Source organism: Neovison vison, chromosome 11 (assembly GCF_020171115.1).
Source record: "Neovison vison isolate M4711 chromosome 11, ASM_NN_V1, whole genome shotgun sequence".
Lineage (NCBI taxonomy): Eukaryota > Metazoa > Chordata > Mammalia > Carnivora > Mustelidae > Neogale > Neogale vison.
Window position 1 is genome coordinate 47,297,210 of NC_058101.1, and position 22,182 is coordinate 47,319,391.

At 39.1% G+C, this 22,182-nt stretch overlaps 1 protein-coding gene across 4 annotated transcripts in view; it reads right to left on the reverse strand.

The window, feature by feature from the left end:
• Positions 1-22,182, reverse strand: part of TBC1D19 (TBC1 domain family member 19) — a 157,196-nt gene that overhangs the window by 113,484 nt on the left and 21,530 nt on the right. The window lies entirely within an intron of this gene.

Genomic DNA, 22,182 nt, shown 5'->3' on the forward strand with positions numbered 1-22,182 from the left:
TTCACAGTGTAATTTTAACAAAAAGTAGTAATTTCTCCCATTTATAATGTCTTTGATTATTTTCAAAGTGTTGCTCTTTTACCTAGTTCTTTTCATCAAATTCTAAAAGTCTATTCCTTAAGAAGGTATTAATATTAGGATAATTCATGATAAGCATTTTAAACCTAAGAAATCAAAACCAGATCTTATCTTCCACTCATAATTTGTTCCTTCTCTTCTATTTCTTAATCCTCATCTATGAAATCACCATGCACCAGATCTTCTAAGTCAGAAATTTCAGTTATTCTTGATTCCACTCTAACTCCACAAAGATTCAACCCCTTTCTGGGAAGATGGCATTGGAAGCAGTGAGTTATTTTTTGGTTTGGGTGGGTTTTTGGTTTTGGTTTTTTGTTTGTTTGTTTTTTAATCTCCCTGATTTCCACATAAAAACAGACCAAGCAGCTCAATAGGAAAACCCAAATCCCATGGAAAATATTTAAAAAACTTCATGATAAAACTTAAAATACAAACAGTTGGGGACAAACCAACAGCTACAGACCTGTATGGTATTAGCATTTGTGCAGGAAAAAGCAGAAGGAAGCAGTGGGATATGTGATGGATGTGAAAACAGCAAGACCCCAAAATAGCCAATACTGTTTTCACTGGAACATATCAAAGGCCAATTTTAGAACAGGAGCTAAAACTGAGAGGGGTTTTTGCCTAAGTGAATAAAGCAGATGAGGTCTGAAAAGACTGTGGCAGCCTAGGACCTATGAATTCTTGACACTGGCCAACCAGCACCCCTTTCCAGACAAGGCCATACTGAGGAGAAAATACTGATAGAGTAATAAAAACTGAGGATGACAGAGAACCAATGTATTACCTTGAAAATCAATAAATCAAGGAAAAGGTGTGTATCTTATCTTTCCTATAGAAACTGCATCACAGGATAACTAAATAATAGATAAGGGGAAATGTCTCTTGATAAAAGTATTCCAGATAATAACTAAAACAGATGTAATGAATATCAACATTTTACAGCCCCTAATAAATTACTAATTCTAGGCATTGGGCAGAAACAGCTGTTAATAATGCAAAAGACAACCAGACATTATGTGCTTCTTAATAAACTTAACACACACTCCACTGCTAATAGTAATGGCCAAAGGAATGACACCTCAGTCTGATCAAGCCCCTAGTCCAGCTGTCAATTTACAAGTCATACAAAGGACAGAGGACCATGTTAAGCTGCACCATGAGGGTACAATCAGAAATATCCACAATAACAAGTTGTTCTAAAGGTCAAATGTCGGGACGCCTGGGTGGCTCAGTTGGTTGGACAACTGACTTCGGCTCAGATCATGATCCGGGAGTCCCATTGAGTCCCGCATCGGGCTCCCAGCTCCACGGGGAGTCTGCTTCTTTCTCTGCCCTTCTCCTCACTCATGCTCTCTCTCACTGTCTCTCTCTGAAATAAATAAATAAAATCTTTTAGAGGTCAAATGTCTCTGCTCTTCAGCTCATAAAGTATAAGGAAAACAAAGGGAAGGAGAAAACCTATAGATTTAAAAAGATATCAAAATAAACTTCTTTAGGCATGCCTGGGTGGCTCAGTCGGTTAAGCAACTGACTCTTGGTTTGGCTCAGGTCATGATCTCAGAGTCATAGGATTCACTCATCCCACGGCAGGCTTCACGTTCAGTCAGCTTGAGATTCTTTTCCCTTCCTTCTCCTTCCCCTCTGCTCCTCCTCTGGCTCACAAGCCCTCTCAATCTCAAATAAATAAATAAACAAACTAAATCTTCAAAAAAAAAGTTTAAAAGTAAAAAAAAAGTTTAACCTTTTTAAATTGGCAAGACCAAGTTAGAGTGTCTTCATGTGAGGGATCTACATTTGGTAAATAAAGCTACTAAATTCAGGAAAGTGATTACCACAAAGATGAGATTGCTTGGGAGGGAGGAGTTTGTGATTGTGATGGGGTGGAGCAAACTGAGGGATCTGTGTGGCTGGCAAAGTTTCTTTCTTTCTTTCTTTTTTTTTTTTTTACCAGAGTGGTTGTTACAAGTTCATTCATCTTATAACTGATTACATTATAGGTTTGTATTATATAGTTTCTGTGTTTTATTTTAGGATAAAAAGCGTCAAAAAAGAAAAAGAAAAATATGTCTCCCAATTTATTCCTTCTTTCCATTCTAAACTCCCACACTTAAGCGTAAGTCCTCATCATTTTTCATTTGAACCACTGTAACAGATTCCAAACCATGTCTTGCCACTTCATTCAAATTGCAGGTACTCCCCACCTGGCATTTTTACACTCCCTTAGTCTACCTTCTTTCCTAATATTTATTATCTCCTTATATGCCATATGATTAATGTACTTACTATATTTATTGGTATATGTCTGTCATCCTAAATTATAAGTGATAAGCTCCACTAAAACAGTTATCTTTGTCTTTCTGTTCACTGTAATAGCTCAAGTTCTTAGAATAGTTACTTTCACATAGTAAGTTATGAATAAATGTTTATTGAATAAATGAACAAATTTCTCCATTTATTAATCCATCCCCTGCCATTTTCTTCCTAAAACATAAGGCTTTCTTAACTGCAAATCTCCATAGCATAAACAAGAAATCTAAATTTTTCAACAGGGCATACTTGGTCCTTCACAATGTAGACCAGTTTATCTCTCCAAATTCATCAGCTGCTCTTCCACCAAACTAACAACATCTTCTCTTTTCTCACACTTTCTCTCGCCAAGACACCCTGCTCTCTAGTCATAGTGAACTACACTATGTAGTGAACTACATTCAACATTATCCCCCAACTGTTACATATTTTAAGGTTTCCAGGCTTTTGTTCATGTTGCTCTTCAGATGCAAGTGCTCCCTCACCACCCTGACAAATACCTACTAGTTTCCAAGACATCTCTCAAAATACCAACTCCTTTATCAATTTGTTCCTATCACTTCCCCACAAAGATAGTACAGTTCGTTCTTCTGTTACAGCACTCATCAGATTATATTGTAATTTTCAGCCTACCTATTTTTCTTTTTGACTCTTAAATTCAAAGGACCATGATTTCATTTTTGTATCTCAAGTATTAACTCAGTATTAACTGTTGCTTGGCAAAATTATATTGATCAAATCACATTCTATCCTTTTTATCCAGTTTTCTCCCAAATAAACAAGGAACTTTATAAAAGTTATTTTTAATTAAGGAGACTGATTTCCAGTCTGTTATCCCTAGGATTTTAAAAGCTGCAAAACCTTGCTCATTATTCAAAATATCAAAGCAAAAGGAAATAGGCTTTCTTTTACAAGTGTTTATTTGGAAATGACTCTAAGGCAGCAAAATTAAAAGAATTTTAAGAGAAAAAAATGGTTACTCCTTCTAAACATTTTCAGTATTTTAAGATTGCTAGACCTCTTAGATATATTTTTTAATCAAAGGCAAACCAAATTTATAATCAACATAATTATAAAAATCTTGAAAAATTTGGGGTGCCTGGGCAGTTCAGTTGGTTGGGCATCCAACTCTTGATTTCAACTCAGGTCATGACCCCAGGGTCATGGGATTGAGCCCCATATTAGGCTCTGCACTGAGCATGGAGCCTGCTTGAGATTCTCTCTCTCTCCCTCTCCCTCTGCCTCATACACCCACTCACACTCTGAAAAAAAAAAAAAATTGACAAATTTGAAAATCAAAAGCAGGCCAGTGACAGGAAGACAACATGGTAAGGCAGTTTTCAAACATGTTTTAGCAGCATAACTATTTTTTCAAATGAAATCTGAACCCAATTAAAAACCTCACTACAAAAAAAAACCCTACTATATGAAACACATTGAAAGTGATACTGATAGACAATGAAAATGAGTATTCTCTCATTGCTAAGGTATAATTATGTTAGAAATGTGTAGATTTATTGTGATATAGCTTCAATATCCAGTTTGTTTTTGTATTTTGTTTTGGTTGCTCAACATAAATAGTCTTAATACACAGAGATAAATGGTTGCACTTTTAATAGCCTTCTTGGCAATCTCAGCACATTCCCAAATTAAACTGCTGCAGGAACTCAAAAGAAGAGTACTTGGAAATAATTATTTTGAACACAAATCACTAAAGGGGCACCTCGGTGGCTCAGTCGGTTAAGCATCCAACTCTTGATTTCAGCTCAGGTCATGATCTCAGGATTGTGGGACTGAGCCCTGTGTCAGTCCCCACATTCAGCTTGGAGTCTATTTGAGATTCTTTCTCTCCCTTTCCCTCAGCCTCTCCTCCCAATCACTCTCTAAATAAATAAATAAATCTTTTAAAAAAGAAAACAAATCACTGATACTAGTTTTCATAAATACAAAAATCAGATGCAGAGCTTCTTATGCTTACGATTGCAGAACTACATATATCATGATATTACTACCATATGACGTATCACTGGCTCACTAGTCCCACATTGTGGCAGTACACCATGAAGGGAGACTCTGCTGAGCAGATGCACCTTCACTCTACCTACTACCTGAAGTAATATCCTCACCTGCACAATGAACCATGAGTGCACATCTGCAAAATCCAAATACTTTGAAAGACCAGTGCAGAATTATATCCTTGCTCATTGATGACACATTTATAAGTGTCTCTAATATATGAAGAGGATGAAAGGAACAGGTTTTTTTCCTGGGACTTATCTAGAGACAAGTTAATTTGGAAGCACAACAGTGGATTATGAAGAATTTAATATAGTAACAACGCATTTGAAAGAGTGGTGTTTCTTAATATACTTTTCAAATTAAGAATTTTTAAATAAATAGGACATTTTCTGAGTCCTTGGGTATAACAAAGCACAATTTTAAAACTATTTGGAACTAAATGAGGATAGTATTTGGCATCAGAAGACCTTGAATTATCTCTCAACTAGATCAAGTCATTTAACCTCTCTGTATCTCAGTGTTCCTTACTTTTTTAACAGGGAAAGTAATACCTAAACTAGGTTATTGTGAGTCTTAAATAAAAAATTTTTCAAAATTATTTTTAGTTGGGAATTCCAGTGAAAATTAAAGTTGTGTTATAAAATATGAGCTATCCAGATGACAATGGACTGAATGTAAAAGACTAGCAGGGAGGGAGTAACTAGAGATAGAGGTTTTTTAAACATTTACAACAAAATTTAACATTTTCTTTAAACAAAACACCTCTAACTCACTATAAGAGCTAGTAAAAATATGATAAAAAAAAAAATCCAGGGGTGGCTGGGTGGCTCAGTTGGTTAAGCTTCTGCCTTCAGCTCAGGTCATGATCCCAGAGTCCTGGGATCAAGCCCCTGTCCCCCAAGCTCTCTGCTCAACGTGGATCCTGCTTCTCCCTCTCCCTCTGCCCTCAACCCACCCCCCTCCACACCATTTGTACTCTCTCTCTCTGTCAAATAAATAAAATCTTAAAGTATATATATATGTGTGTGTGTGTGCGTGTGTGTGTGTGTACACACACACACATATATATATATATGAGATCCAGCAAGCATGTACATTACCCTGCATATATTCATCACCCATTTATTTATGTTGACATTTCTGACATCCTCCACCATTCTGCACTCTAAAAACACATGACCGTCCCTGCCCCTGACACACACACATGAATTCAGTTTCTTTCTACTTCTAACAGAATAATCTTAATCCAAGCATTAGCCACTAGCAATCTTAAATTTCTAAACTTGGTAAGTAAAGAAAATGAGAAGGAAAGTGGCTGATGTTGTGGCTGAGTCCAAGAAGCTGGGAGGTAACCTGAGACTAAATATTCCATGAAGTACAACCAGGCCTAGTATGTCTAAAATGGTAGTTGCAACAATCTTTTAACTCCCTTTAAAGAGGCCCCATCCTCTCCACTTCTCACTATGCCTCATGCAAATCCTAGACTTCATCTTTCTGTGTCTGAAGACTCACAGAATTTCAGGATTAAATGAAGCTACAGTTCTTCTAGGTCAGCTAACCATTTAATAAAACTCTTCTCCAAGTGGTTTTTCTAGCTTAGAAACTCTAACTTAGAAACTCTAAACTAGGGCAAGAATTGAGATGGCTGAGAAACAAGGAAACCCTGGGCTTTCTTCATCCCTCAAACACAGCTGGACCAACATCAAATCATTTTGAACAACTAGGAAATTGATCTAAAGATTAAGAAAATAATCTGTACAATTAGAGGGAGATGCAAGGTTCAGAGATGCGAATTGGGGAAGAGAAAAGCCATGGTGCCATAGAGGGAAGAGAGCCCTTTACACAGAGAGAAGTCAGAGAGAGAGGGGAGAACAGCAGGTAGGGTTCCTGCAAGATGCTGTGGGTGGGGATTCCTTGAGTCGCACTGGGAGAGAACATGGTCCTTCCTGGAGTACATTTGGAAGAGGGTCCCTTGCCTCTCCAAGGACAAAAGGCCCACCAGGTGCCACTGAGTAGCTGTTGAACAAGCTGGGACAGAGGCTCACTTAGAAGGCAGATAACTTGATCAGTTTTTCGCGGTGCTTCACTATAGACTCCAGGCACCAGTGTGGCCCTGCAACTGCTTTTCTGAGACAGAGAAGTGTCAGGCACAGTGCCGTGAGGCTCTCCTCCTTTAAGACTTGGAGTTTTGGGGGCGCCTGGTTGGCTCAGTGGGTTAAGCCGCTGCCTTCGGCTCAGGTCATGATCTCAGGGTCCTGGGATCGAGTCCTGCATCGGGTTCTCTGCTCAGCAGGGAGCCTGCTTCCCTTCCTCTCTCTCTGCCTGCCTCTCTGCTTACTTGTGATCTCTCTCTGTCAAATAAATAAATAAAATCTTTAAAAAAAAAAAAAAAAAAAAGACTTGGAGTTTTGAATCCCAGCCACACTCCATAGATAAAACATAGGAGAACAATGGCTTGGGCACAGACAGATTGAGGGCAGGAATCTGACAGAAGCCTGGGACCTCAGGGGCGGGGAGGGCAGATTGTTTTCCTTTCTATGAGGGCCTTCTGAACAATCACACCCCTGATTTCCCCTCCCTGGGGAAGATGGGGAAGAAAGAGCAGGGTGATGCCATTTTCCCCACCACACCCCACCCTGCCCACCAGCACTATCAGACTTCAGAGAGAAACACAGTGCCCCTGGTGGAAGCTGGAGTTGCTTACAGCAAACCTCAGCCCCCTGTGCCTGGCAGGGGCATCTTTACCAGGGCAGGTCTGACTGAGAGCCAATGCAGTGAGTCTCTCCCCCAGAGGACCAACACAGGCCCTTTGCAAGTACCAAATCAAATAAGCATAGAATGTTCTAAAGCATCAGTTTCAGTTCTGGTAGAAATAGGACCAGACTTTTTTTTTTTTTTTTCCTCCCCTTTTTTCTTTGGAATCAGGCTTACATGTTTTGTTCATTTGTTTGTATGTTGCTTTGTTTCCTTTTCTCATTTTTTGGATCAGGCTGTTTTTTTCTTTTTTCTTTTTTTCCTAATCTTTTTTTTCTTCTTTCTTTTTCTTCGGAATCAGGCTTATAGTATTTTGTCTGCTTGTTGTTTTTTTTTTTTTTTTTGGTTGTTGTTGTTGTTCCTTTTCCTTTTCTCTTTTCTTACATCAGGGTTTGTTTGTTTGTTTTCAGGCTTATCTTAACAAACAAATCAAAGCACACCTAGTTAAAAGTCCGAAGACCCCTCACAGCAAGCAAGGAGGAACTCTGCAGAGGACTGACCTGTGGGAAAGAGAAACCAAAACACAACAGCAGAGTGCACACAGAAAAACTTCCTGAAGTGCCAAGCCCTGGACAGTGTATGACCCCCTTCTTAGTACTGTACTCTCAGGAGCAGGAAACATAACAAGCTTTCATAATATGCAAAAGACATAATCTAGACATAATGACAAAATGGAGAAATTCTCCCCAAAAGAAAGATCAAGAAGAAATCACAGCCAAAGATTTGCTCAAAACAAATATAAGCAATATACCTGAATAAGAATTTAGAACAACACTCATAAGAATACTAGCAATTCTAACCAGGCTGGAAAGAAGCATAAAAGACATCAGAGAAACCCTTGCTGAGGAGATAAAAGACCTAAAAGCTAGTCAAGCTGAACTAAAAAATACTATAACTAGATGCAAAACTGACTGGACGTAATCATAACAAGGACAGAAGAAGCAGAGGAATAAACAGGTGATACAGAAGATAAAATTATGGAAAATAATGAAGCTGAAAAGAAGAGGGGGGAAAAAAACCTATTAGATCCTGAATACAGACATAGGGAACTTAGTGATTCCACAAAGCACAATAATATCCATATCATAGGAGTCTCAGAAGAAGAAGAGTAGGGGAAAGGGGCAGAAGGTTTGTTTGAATAAATTATAGCTGAAAACGTCCCTAATCTAGGGAATGAAACAGTCATTCAAGTCCAAGAGGCATACAGAAGCCCTCTCAAAATCAACAAAAACATGTCAACACCAAGACATATCATAATGAAACTTGGAAAATACAAAGATAAAGAGAGAATTCTGAAAGCAGCTAGGGACAAAAGGTCCTTAACCTACAAGGGCAGACACACATTGTTAGCAGCAGACCTGTCCACAGAAACTTGACAGGCCAGAAAAAAATGGCATGATATTCAACATGGTAAATGGGAAAACTGTGCAGCCAAAAATACTATATCCGACAAGGCTGGATATAAGTATGGCTACTTTGTCTGATATAAGTATGGCTACTCCAGCTTTCTTTTGTGCAGCCAAAACTACTATATCCAACAAGGCTGTTATTCAGAATGGAAGGAGAGAGAGAGTTTCCAAGACAAGCAAAAACTAAAGGAGTTCATGAACACTAAACCAGCTTTGCAAGAAATATTAAGGGGATGCTTTGAGCAGGAAACAGAGACCAAAAGCAACAAATATTAGAAAGAAACACAGACAATCTACACAAACAGTGACTTCATAGGTAATACAATGGTATTAAATTCATACCTATCAATAATTACTCTAAATGTAAATGGACTAAATGCTCCAATCAAAGAATATGGGGTGTCAGAATCAATAAAAAACAAGATGCATCCATATGCTGCTTACAAAAGACTCACTTTAGACCCAAAGACACCTCCAGATTGAAAGTGAGGGGGTAGAGAACAAGCTATCATGCTAATGGACATCAAAAGAAAGCTGGAGTAGCCATACTTATATTAGACAAACTAGATTTTAAAACAAAGACTGTAATAAGAGATGAAGAAGGGCACTATATCATAATAAAGTGTTCTATCCAACAAGAAGATCTAACAACTATAAATATTTATGTCCCCAACTTGGGAGCAACCAAATATATAAATCAATTAATGACAAACTTAAAGAAACAGATTGATAATAATACAATAATAGTAAGGGACTTTACCACCCCACTCATAGCAATGGACAAGTCATCTAAGCAGAAGATCAACAAAGAAACAATGGCTTTGAAAGACACACTGGACCAGATGGACTTAACAGATATATTCAGAGTATTTCATCGTAAAGCAGCAGAATCCACATTCTTTTCAAGTGCACATGGAACAATCTCCAGGATAGATCACATATTGGGTCACAAATCAGGCCTCAACCAGTACAAAAAGATTGAGATTATTTCATGCATATTTTCAGACCACAATGCTATAAAACTTGAAGTCATAGAAAATTTGGAAAGACCACAAATACACGGAGGAGGTCAAAAAACATCCTACTAAAGAATGAATGGGTTAACCAGGAAATTAAAAAGAAATTAAAAAATACATGGAAGTAAATGAAAATGAAAATATGAAAGTCCAAAACCTTTGGAATACAGTAAAGGCAGTCATAAGTGGTAATTATATAGCAATATAGGCCTTCCTCAAGAATCAAGGAAAGTCTCAAATATACAACCTAATCTTACACCTAAAGGAGCTGGAAAGAGAACAGCAAATAAAGCCTAATATCAGCCGAAGAAGAGTAATCATTAAGATTAGAACAGAAATAGTGATATAGAAATTTAAATATAGAGAGAAAGAGAATAGATAAATGAAACTAGGAGCTGGTTCCTTGAAGGAATTAACAAAATGGACAAACCACAAGCCAGACTTAAAAAAAGAAAAGAGAAAGAACCCAAATAAATAAAATCACAAATATAAGAAGAGAGATTACAACCAATACCAAAGAAATGCAAACAATTATAAGAGAATGAGCAATTATATACCACAAATTGGGCAATCTGGAAGACATGATTATTTGGATATTATTTGGATTATTTGGATAATTATTTGGATAAACTACAAAAATTGAAGCAGGAAGAAATAGAAACCTGAACACATCCATAATCAGCAAAGTAACTGAATTAGCAATAAAAGATTTCCCAACAAACCAGAGTCCAGAGCCAAATGGCTTCCCACAGGAATTCTACCACATAGTTAAAGAAGAATTAATACTTCTTCTGAAGTTATTTAAAAAAATAGTAATAATAGGAAAGGAAGGAAAACTGGCAAACTCATTCTATAAGGCCAGTATTACCTTGTTCCCCAAACCAGACAAAGACCCCACTAAAAAAGGAGACTTATAGACCAATATCCCTGATGAACATAGATGCAAAATCATCATCATCATCATCATCATCCTGTTAATGTACTCTTGAATTCAATTAACAAGAGACTAGTTAACTGAATTCAAGAGTATACTAACAGGATTATTTACCATGATCAAATGGGCTGTATTCCTGGGCTGCAAAGGTGGTTCAGTATTTGCAAATCAATTAATGTGACACATCACATAAATAAAAGGAAGTTTAAGAACCATATGATCCTCTCAAAAGATACAGAAAACACATTTGGCAAAATACAGCATCCTTTCTTGATAAGAACCATCAAGATAGTAGGGATAGAAGGAATATACCTCAACACCACAAAGGCCACATATGAAAGAAACACAGCTAATACCATCCTCAATGAGAACAAACTGAGAGCTTTCCGCCTAAAGTAAGGAACATGAGAGGGATGTCCATTCTCACCACTGTTGTTCAACACAGTACTAGAAGACCTAGCCTCAGCAATCAGACAACAAAAAGAAATAAAAGGCTTCCAATTGGCAAGAAAGAAGTCAAACATTTACTCTTTGCAGATGATGTGATAATCAATGTAGAAAACCTGAGGACTCCACCAAAAAAATTGCTAGAACTCGCACAGGAATTCAGCAAAGTCATAGTATATAAAATCAACATACAGAAATCTGTTGCATTTCTATGCACCAATAATGAAGCAGCAGAAAGAGAAACCAAGGCATTAATCCCACTTACAACTGCACCAAAACCCATAAGAATTTATCTAAGAATAAACCTAACCAAAGAAGTAAAAGATCTGTACTCCGAAAACTACAGAACAATTATGAAAGAAATTAAAGATATGAAGAAATATAAAAACATTTAATGCTCATGGATTGGAAGAACAAATATTGTTAAAATGTCTATACTATCCAAAGCAATCTACATATTCTATGCAATCCCTATCAAAATAACACCAGCATTTTTTATAAAGCTAGAAAAAAAAATTCTAAAATGTGTATGGAAACAGAAAAGACTCTGAATAGTCAAAGAAGTGTTGAAAAAGAAAACCAAAACTGGTGGCCTCAAGCCACCAATCCTGGACTTCAAGCTCTATCACAAATCTGTAATCGGTACTGGCACAAAAACACATAAATCAATGGAACAGAATAGATAATCCAGAAATGGTAACCCACAACTCTATGGTGAACTAATCTTCGACAAAACAGGAAAGAATATCCAATGGAAAAAAGACAGTCTCTTCAACAAGTAACATCTGAAGAATGAAAACGGACTACTTTCCTACACCAGACACAAAAATACACTCAAAATGGATGAAAGGCCTAAATGTAAGACAAGAAACCATCAAAACCCTAGAGAAGAACACAGGCAGAAACTTCTTTGACCTTGATTGTAGCAACTTCTTTCTACATGTATCTCCAGAGGCAAGGGAAACAAAAGCAAAAATGAACTATTGGAACTTCATCAAGATAAAAAACTTCTGCACAGTGAAGGAAACAATCAACAAAACTAAAAGGCAGCCAATGGGATGGGACAAGATATTTGCAATGACATATAGGATAAAGGGCTAATATCCAAAATCTATAAAGTACTTATCAAACTCAATACCTAAAAAAAAGAATAATAGTACAGTTAAGAAATGGGCAGAAAACAGGAACAGAGAATTCTCCAAAAAAGACAAACAAAGGGCTAACAGACACATAAAAAAATGCTCAACCCCCCTGCGAATATCATTCTCAATGGAGAAAAACCGAGAGCTTCTCCACTAAGGTCAGGAACACGTAAGGGATGTCCATTATCACCACTGCTATTCAACATAGAACTAGAAGTTCTAGCCTCAACAATCAGACAACAAAAAGGAATTAAAGGCATCCAAATTGGCAAAGAAGAAGTCAAACTATCACTCTTTGCAGATGATATAATACTATATGTGGAAAACCCAAAAGACTCCACTCCAAATCTGCTAGAACTTGTATAGGAATTCAGTAAAGTGTCACGATATAGAATCAACGCACAGAAATCAGTTGCATTTCTTTACACCAACAACAAGAGAGAAGAAAGAGAAATTAAGGAGTCAATCCCATTTACAATTGCACCCAAAACCATAAGTTACCTAGGCATAAACCTAACCAAAGAGGTAAAGAATCTATACTCAGAAAACTATAAAGTACTCATGAAAGAAATTGAGGAAGACACAAAGAAATGGAAAAATGTTCCATGTTCATGGTTTGGAAGAACAAATATTGTGAAAATGTCTATGCTACCTAAAGTAATTTACACATTTAATGCAATCCCTATCAAAGTCCCATCCATTTTTTTCAAAGAAATGGAACAAATAATCCTAAAATTTATATGGAACCAGAAAGACCTTGAATAGCCAGAGGATTACTGAAAAAGAAAGTCAAAGTTGGTGGCATCACAATTCCAGACTTCAAGCTCTATTACAAAGCTGTCATCGTCAAGACAGTATGGTACTGGCACAAAAACAGACACATAGATCAATGGAACAGAATAGACAGCCCAGAAATAGACCTTCAACTCTATGGTCAACTAATCTTCAACAAAGCAGGAAGGAATGTCCAATGGAAAAAGGAGAGTCTCTTCCACAAATGGTGTTGGGAAAATTGGACAGCCACATGCAGAAAAATGAAACTGGACCATTTCCTTACACCACACACAAAAATAGACTCAAAATGGATGAAGGACCTCAATGTGAGAAAGGAATCCATCAAAATCCTTGAGGAGAACACAGGCAGCAACCTCTTCGACCTCAGTTGCAGCAACTTCTTCCTAGGAACATCACCAAAGGCAAGGGAAGCAAGGGCAAAAATGAACTACTGGGACTTCATCAAGATCAAAAGCTTTTGCACAGCAAAGGAAACAATTAACAAAACCAAAAGACAACTGACAGAATGGGAGAAAATATTTGCAAGCAACATATCACATAAAGGGCTAATATCCAAAATCTATAAAGAACTTATCAAACTCAACACCCAAAGAACAAACAATCCAATCAAGAAAAGGGCAGAGGACATGAACAGACATTTCTGCAAAGAAGACATCCAGATGGCCAACAGACACATGAAGAAGTGCTCAACATCACTCTGCATCAGAGAAAAACAAATCAAAACCACAACGAGATACCACCTCACACCAGTCAGAATGGCTAAAATGAACAAGTCAGGAAATGACAGATGCTGGAGAGAATGCGGAGAAAGGGGAACCTTCCTACACAGTTGGTGGAAATGCAAGCTGGTGCAACCACTTTGGAAAACAGCATGGAGATTCCTCAAAAGTTGAAAATAGAGCTACCCTATGACCCAGCAATCACACTACTGGGTATTTATCTAAAGATACAAATGTAGTGATCCAAAGGGGCATGTGCACCTGAATGTTTATAGCAGCAATGTCCACAATAGTCAAACTATGGAAAGAACCCAGATGTCCATCAACGGATGAATGGATAAAGAAGATGTGGTATATATTTTATACACACACACACACACACACACACACAAATGCACACACGCATACAATGGAATACCATGCAGCCATCAAAAGAAATGAAATCTTGCCATTTGCGATGATGTGGATAGAACTAGAGGGTATCATGCTTAGCGAAATAAGTCAATTGGAGAAAGACAACTATCATATGATCTCCCTGATATGAGGAAGTGGAGATGCAACGTGGGGGGTTTAGGGGGTAGGAAAAGAATAAATGAAACAAGATGGGATCGGGAGAGAGACAAACCATAAGAGACTCTTCATCTCACAAAACAAACTGAGGGTTGCTGAGAGGAGGGAGAGCGTGGTGGAGTTATGGTCCTTGGGGAGGGTATGTGCTATGGTGAGTGCTGTGAAGTGTGTAAACCTGGCAATTCACAGACCTGTAGCCCTGGAGCTAATAATACACTATATGTTAATAAAAAAAAAAAATTTAAAAATGCTCAACATCACTCACCATCAGGAAAATACAAATCAAAACCACAATAAGATACCACCTCACACCTGTCAGAATGGCTAAAATTAACAACACAGGAAACAACAGATGTTGATGATGAAGGAGAGAAAGGGGAACCTTCTCACATTGTTGGTGTGAAAGCAAAATGGTGTAGCCACTCTGGAAAAGAGTATGGACATTCTTCAAAAAGTTTAAAATAGAACTACCCTAGAACCCAGCAATTGCACTACTACATATTTATCCAGAGGATACAAAAATACTGATTCAAAGGAGCACATGCACCCCGATATTTATAGCAGCATTATAAACAATGACCAAATTATGGAAAGAGCCCAAATGTCCATCGACTAATGAATGGATAAAGAAGATGTGGTACAGCTATATACAATGGAATATTATTCAGCCATCAAAAAGAATGAAATCTTGCCATCGGCAATAATGTGAACGCAACTAGAGTGTATTATGCTAAGCAAAATGCTAAGCAGAGAAAGACAAATACTATATGATTTCACTCATATGTGGAATTTAAGAAATAAAACCAATGAATATAGGGGAAGGGGAAGAAAAATAAAATAAGGTAAAAACAGAGAGGAAGGCAAACCATAAGAGACTCTTACCTACAGAGAACAAAGTGAGGGTTGCCGGAAGAGAGGTGGGTGGGTGTTGGGCTAAATGGGTCATGGATATTAAGGAGAGCACATGTTATGGTGAGCACTGGATGTTATATGTAAGTATGTAAGTGATGAATCACTAACTTCTTTTTTTTTAAATTTATTTTTTATTTATTTTCGGCATAACAGTATTCATTATTTTTTCACCACACCCAGTGCTCCATGCAATCTTTGCCCTCTATGATACCCACCACCTGGTACCCCAACCTCCCACCCACCCGCCACTTCAAACCCCTCAGATTGTTTTTTAGAGTCCATAGTCTCTCATGGTTCACCTCCCCTTCCAATTTCCCCCAACTCCCTTCTCCTCTCTAACTCTCCATGTCCTCCATGCTATTTGTTATGCTCCACAAATAAGTGAAACCATATGATAATTGACTATTTCTGCTTGACTGATTTCACTCAGCATAATCTCTTCCAGTCCTGTCCATGTTGCTACAAAAGTTGGGTATTCATCCTTTCTGATGGAGGCATAATACTCCATAGTGTATATGGACCACATCTTCCTTATCCATTCGTCCGTTAAAGGGCATCTTGGTTCTTTCAGTTTGGCAACCGTGGCCATTGCTGCTATAAACATTGGGGTACAGATGGCCCTTCTTTTCACTACATCTGTATCTTTGGGGTAAATACCCAGGAGTGTAATTGCAGGGTCATAGGGAAGTTCTATTTTTAATTTCTTGAGGAATCTCCACACTGCTCTCCAAAGAGGCTGCACCAACTTGCATTCCCACCAACAGTGTAAGAGGGTTCCCCTTTCTCCACATCCCCTCCAACACATGTTATTTCCTGTCTTGTTAATTTTGGCCATTCTAACTGGTGTAAGGTGATATCTCAATGTGGTTTTAATCTGAATCTCCCTGATGGCTAGTGACGATGAACATTTTTTCATGTGTCTGATAGCCATTTGTATGTCTTGGCATCACGTTACCTGATTTCAAGCTTTACTACAAAGCTGTGATCACCAAGACAGCATGGTACTGGCATAAAAACAGACACAGAGACCAGTGAAACAGAGTAGAGAGCCCAGATATGGACCCTGAACTCTATGGTCAAATAATCTTTGACAAAACAGGAAAAAATATACAGTGGAAAAAAGACAGTCTCTTCAATAAATGGTGCTGGGAAAACTGGGCAGCTATATGTAGAAGAATAAAACTCGACCATTCTCTTACACCGTACACAAAGATAAACTCAAAATCGATAAAAGACCTCAATGTGAGACAGGAATCCATCAGAATCCTAGAGGAGAACATAGGCAGTAATCTCTTCGATATCAGCCACAGCAACTTCTTTCAAGATATGTCTCCAAAGGCAAAGGAAACAAAAGTGAAAATAAACTTTTGGGACTTCATCAAAATCAAAAGCTTCTGCACAGCAAAGGAAACAGTCAAAAAAACAAAGAGGCAACCCACGGAATGGGAGAAGATATTTGTAAATGACAGTACGACAAAAGGTTGATATCCAGGATCTATAATCAACTCTTCAAACTCAACACACACAAAACAGACAAGCATATCAAAAAAATGGGCAGAAGATATGAACAGAGACTTCTTCAAAGAAGACATACAAATGGCTATCAGGCACATAAATCACTAACTTCTACTCCTGAAACCAACCAAACAAGAAAGAAAAGAAAAAACACCCAACGAAACTCTACACCAACTTTCTAGTTTAGAAACTCACCACATCCCTACCTTAGCCAGTTCCATCTTTGAATTATTACCTTAGAAAATTCTTTATTATGAGCTAAAATTGATTCCTCATACCATCTGCCACCATCAAACCCCCCCCCAAACATACACACACAATGTCACAAAATATAAACCTAATCCCTTTTCTACAGGAGACCTTCAAATATTCAAAGAAAGCTACTGAGTCTTCTCTAAAAGCTTATTTTCTCAAGGTCTCATATACTTCCAGATTCTCCCAAGTTCTCTTCATATGACAGATTCTTTATACCACCCTTCCCATTCTTCTATAAGCAACTTATCTACTACCATAGTAACTTCCTAACAGATCTCTCTACTTCACTCCTTTCACTAGACCACTGATTCTCAAACTTTTAACCCTCAGGACCCTCACTCTCTTAAAAATTGAGGATATAAGAGCACTTCCTTTATGTGGATTGTATCTACTGATATTTAAAGCATTATAAATTAGAACAGAAAAAAAACCTATTTGTTTATTAGTATGGAAATCCCCCCCCAAATTAGAAACTGAATTATCTCATGATCCAGCACTTTCAATTCTAGGTACATACTTGAACATATATTTATACACTCACATGCACAGCAGTATTATTCACAATAAGTGCAATGTGGAAACAACACAAGTATCCACAAACAAATGAACAGATAAGCAAAATGTGATATGTGTACACAAAGAAATACCACTCTCCCCTTATAAAGGAAGAAAATCTTGACACATCTACAACATGGATGAACCTTGAGAACATTATGCTAAGTGAAATAAGCCTGTCACAAAAAGACAAATCCTATATGATTTCACTTATATGAGGTACATAGAACAGTCAAATTCAAATTCAAAAATTCAAATTCAAAAAGTAGAATGCTGGTTGCAAGCGGCTATGGGGAAGGTTGGAATGGAGAGTTAGTGTTTAATGGTTACACAGTTCTATTTTGTGATGAAAAAGTACTGGAGATGGATGGTTATTGATGGCTGTGCAACAATGTGAATGTACTGAATGCCACTGAACTGTACACTTAAAAATGGTAAAAAATGGGAGGGGGGGACAAGATGGCGGGGTACTAGGAAGAGGCGTCTTTTCAGCTGGTACCCCAAAGTGAGCTGATTACCTACCAAAGAACTCTGATCACCCATGAAATCAGCCTGAGATCAGAATTATACACGTCTGGATCTCTACAGGGGCAGAAGACGCCAGTGAGCAGGTAAAGCGGAATGGGAACAGCGGACTGATATCGGAAGATAAACAAAAGGGGGAGGGAGCCACCAGAGGCGACCGGTGCGAAAGTAATACCCCGATACGAGCGAGAGTGCCCTGCGTCTGGGGACCAGCATTAACTCGGAGACTGGTTGAAAGCACTCCAAAAGAGCAAAGGATCGCGGGGGCAAACTGTGGGAATCGGGGCGGCTAGGGACAGGGGCTTGAGTCCCCGGTCCCAGACGGCCTCCCCGGCGCGGAGGCAGAGAGAGTGCGGCGGAGAAACCGGCTCCTGGTCCCTAAGCCGCCAGCGTGCCCCAGAGCGCGGGGTTCCGGCTCCTGTGAGGGGATGGGAGCCGGTCTGCAGAACGCGCGCTAGCCCTACCACAAAGCTTGAGATGCGCGTGCACGTCGCTCCAGCTCTCCTGGGTTTCTAAGGCCCTGGGGCGCTTCTTGACCCGGGCCATTGTTTCAAAGTCTAAGCCTCGCGCCCGCGAAACTCTTCCCCGGACAGAGGCGCGCAAAAGCCCAGCCTGCGGCTTACGGACCAGCGCCCCGTTCTCAGTGCCCCAGACGCGCGCCCGACCCACAGCCGCCTCTGAAAAGAGGTGCGCGCAAGCCGGGCACTCCCAGCCCCGGCCAGCGGCAAAATCTCAGTGTGCGATCGCTGCTTGGAACCTCTCTGGCGGTCAGGAGCTCCCAGACAGCCGCCACTGCCTTGGCTTTGGGGACAAGCAAAAGATCCTGCGCCCCCAGGGTCTTTAACTTGGAACCTGCACTGCCAGCATCCAAGGGGGAATTTATTCAGCTTCTGCACCCAGACTGAGGCTTCTGAGACGGAGATCAGGAAGTGTTCCAGGGTGCACCTTGACTGCACCAGAGTTGATACATCCAGCTACATCTGTTCAGTCTTCTCCCACCAAAATGACTAGGAGGAGGAATGCCCAACAGAAGAAAAATACAGAGGATGGACCTTCCGCAACAGAGCTAACGGCTATCAACATAGACAATATGTCGGAAAGAGAATTCAGGCTAACAATTATCCAGGCAATAGCTAGGTTGGAGAAAGCCATGGATGACCAAACAGAATTGATTAGAGCCGAACTGAAAGCGACCAGACAGGATGTTCACAATGTTAGGGCGGAGCTTAAAGCTACCAGGGAGGAGGTCCACAATGCTCTCAATGAGTTCCAATCCAATCTAAACTCTCTCAAAGCTAGGGTAACTGAGACAGAAGATAGAATTAGTGATCTGGAAGACAAACAGATAGAGAGAAAGGATCAGGAGGAAGCCTGGAACAAACAGCTTAGATCCCACGAAAGCAGAATTAGGGAAATAAGTGATGCCATGAAGCGTTCCAACGTCAGAATTATTGGAATTCCTGAAGGGGAGGAGAAAGAAAGAAGTCTAGAAGATGTCGTGGAACAAGTCCTTCATGAAAACTTTCCGAATCTCGCGAATGAAACCAGCGTTCATGTACTAGAGGCTGAACGGTCTCCACCCAAGATTATACACTCCAAAAAAACATCACGACACCTGATAGTCAAATTGAGAAATTATAATTGTAGGTATAATCTCTTGAAAGCTGCCAGGGCAAAGAGGCTCCTTACTTACAGAGGGAAGCCCATCAGAATAACGTCAGACCTGTCCACAGAGACCTGGCAAGCCAGAAGAGGCTGGCAAGATATATTCAGGGCACTAAATGAGAAGAACATGCAGCCAAGAATACTTTATCCAGCAAGACTGACATTCAAAATGGATGGAGAGATAAAGAGTTTCCAAGACCGGCAAGACTTAAAAGACTATGCAACCACCAAGCCGATACTGCAGGAAATATTAAGGGGGGTTCTATAAAAGAGGAAAAATCCCAAGAATAGCATTGAACAGAAATATAGAGACAGTCTACAGAAAGAAAGACTTCAAAGGTAACTCGATGTCAATAAAAACGTATCTATCAATAATCACTCTCAATGTGAATGGCCTCAATGCACCCATAAAACGGCACAGGGTTGCAGATTGGATAAAACGACAGGACCCATCCATATGCTGTCTACAAGAGACCCATTTTGAACCTAAAGATACACGCAGACTGAAAGTGAAGGGGTGGAGAAGCATCTTTCATGCCAATGGGACTCAAAAGAAGGCTGGGGTAGCGATTCTCATATCAGATAAATTAGACTTCAAACTAAAGACTGTAGTCAGAGATACAGAAGGACACTACATAATCCTTAAAGGGACTATCCACCAAGATGATCTAACAATTGTAAATATCTATGCTCCCAATATGGGAGCAGCCAATTACTTAAGAAAACTGTTAATCAAGATAAAGAGTCATATTGATATGAATACACTAATCGTAGGTGATCTTAACACGCCTCTTTCAGAATTAGACAGATCATCGAAGCAGAAAATCAATAAAGAAACAAGAGCATTGAACGACACATTGGACCAGATGGACCTCATAGATATATACAGAACATTCCACCCTAAAACAGCAGAATACTCATTCTTCTCAAGTGCACACGGAACCTTCTCCAGAATAGACCACATACTGGGTCACAAATCAGGACTCAGCCGATACCAAAAGACTGAGATTATTCCCTGCATATTCTAAGATCACAATGCTTTGAAACTGGAGCTCAATCACAAGGAAAAGTTCCGAAGGAACTCAAACACCTGGAAGCTAAAGACCACCTTGCTTAAGAATGCTTGGATCAACCAGGAGATCAAAGAAGAACTGAAACAATTCATGGAAACCAATGAGAATGAAGACACTTCGGTCCAAAACCTATGGGATACAGCAAAGGCGGTCCTAAGGGGAAAATATATAGCCATCCAAGCCTTGCTCAAAAAAATTGAAAAATCCAGAACACACCAGCTGTCTCTACACCTTAAAGAACTGGAGGATCAACAACAAATCAAACCAACTCCACACATAAGAAGGGAAATCATCAAGATTAGAGCTGAGATCAATGAGGGAGAAACCAGAGATACAGTAGAACGTATCAATGAAACTAGAAGCTGGTTTTTTGAAAGAATCAATAAGATCGATAAGCCACTGGCTACACTAATCCAAAAGAAAAGAGAGAAATCCCAAATTCATAAAATTATGAATGAAAGGGGAGAGATCACAACTAACACCAAGGAAGTAGAAACAATCATCAGAAGTTACTACGAACAGTTATATGCCAATAAGCTTAGCAACCTTGATGAAATGGATGCATTCCTGGAAAAATATAAACTACCAAAATTGAACCAGGAAGAAATCGACAACCTGAATAGACCGATATCTAATAACGAGATTGAAGCAGTGATCAAAAATCTCCCAAAAAACAAGAGCCCAGGACCTGACGGATTCCCTGGGGAATTCTACCAAACCTTCCAAGAAGAAATAACACCTATTCTCCTGAAGCTGTTTCAAAAAATTGAAGCAGAAGGAAAGCTTCCAGACTCTTTCTATGAAGCCAGCATTACCCTGATCCCCAAACCAGGCAAGGACCATACCAAAAAGGAGAATTTCAGACCAATATCACTGATGAATATGGATGCTAAGATTCTCAACAAGATCCTAGCCAACAGGATCCAACAACACATTAAAAAGATTATCCACCATGATCAGGTGGGATTCATCCCTGGGCTACAAGGATGGTTCAACATTCGTAAATCAATCAATGTGATACAACAAATTAATAGGAGAAGAGAGAAGAACCACATGGTCCTCTCAATTGATGCAGAAAAAGCATTTGACAAAATCCAACATCCGTTCCTGATTAAAACGCTTCAAAGTATAGGGATAGAGGGAACATTCCTGAACCTCATCAAATCTATCTATGAAAGACCCACAGCAAATATCATCCTCAATGGGAAAAAGCTTGCAGCCTTCCCGTTGAGATCAGGAACAAGACAAGGATGCCCACTTTCACCACTCTTGTTCAACATAGTATTAGAAGTCCTAGCAACAGCAATCAGACAACAGAGAGAAATAAAAGGTATCCAAATTGGTAATGAAGAAGTCAAACTCTCTCTCTTCGCAGATGACATGATTCTTTATATGGAAAACCCAAAAGACTCCACCCCCAAACTACTAGAACTCATACAGCAATTCAGCAGCGTGGCAGGATACAAAGTCAATGTGCAGAAATCAGTGG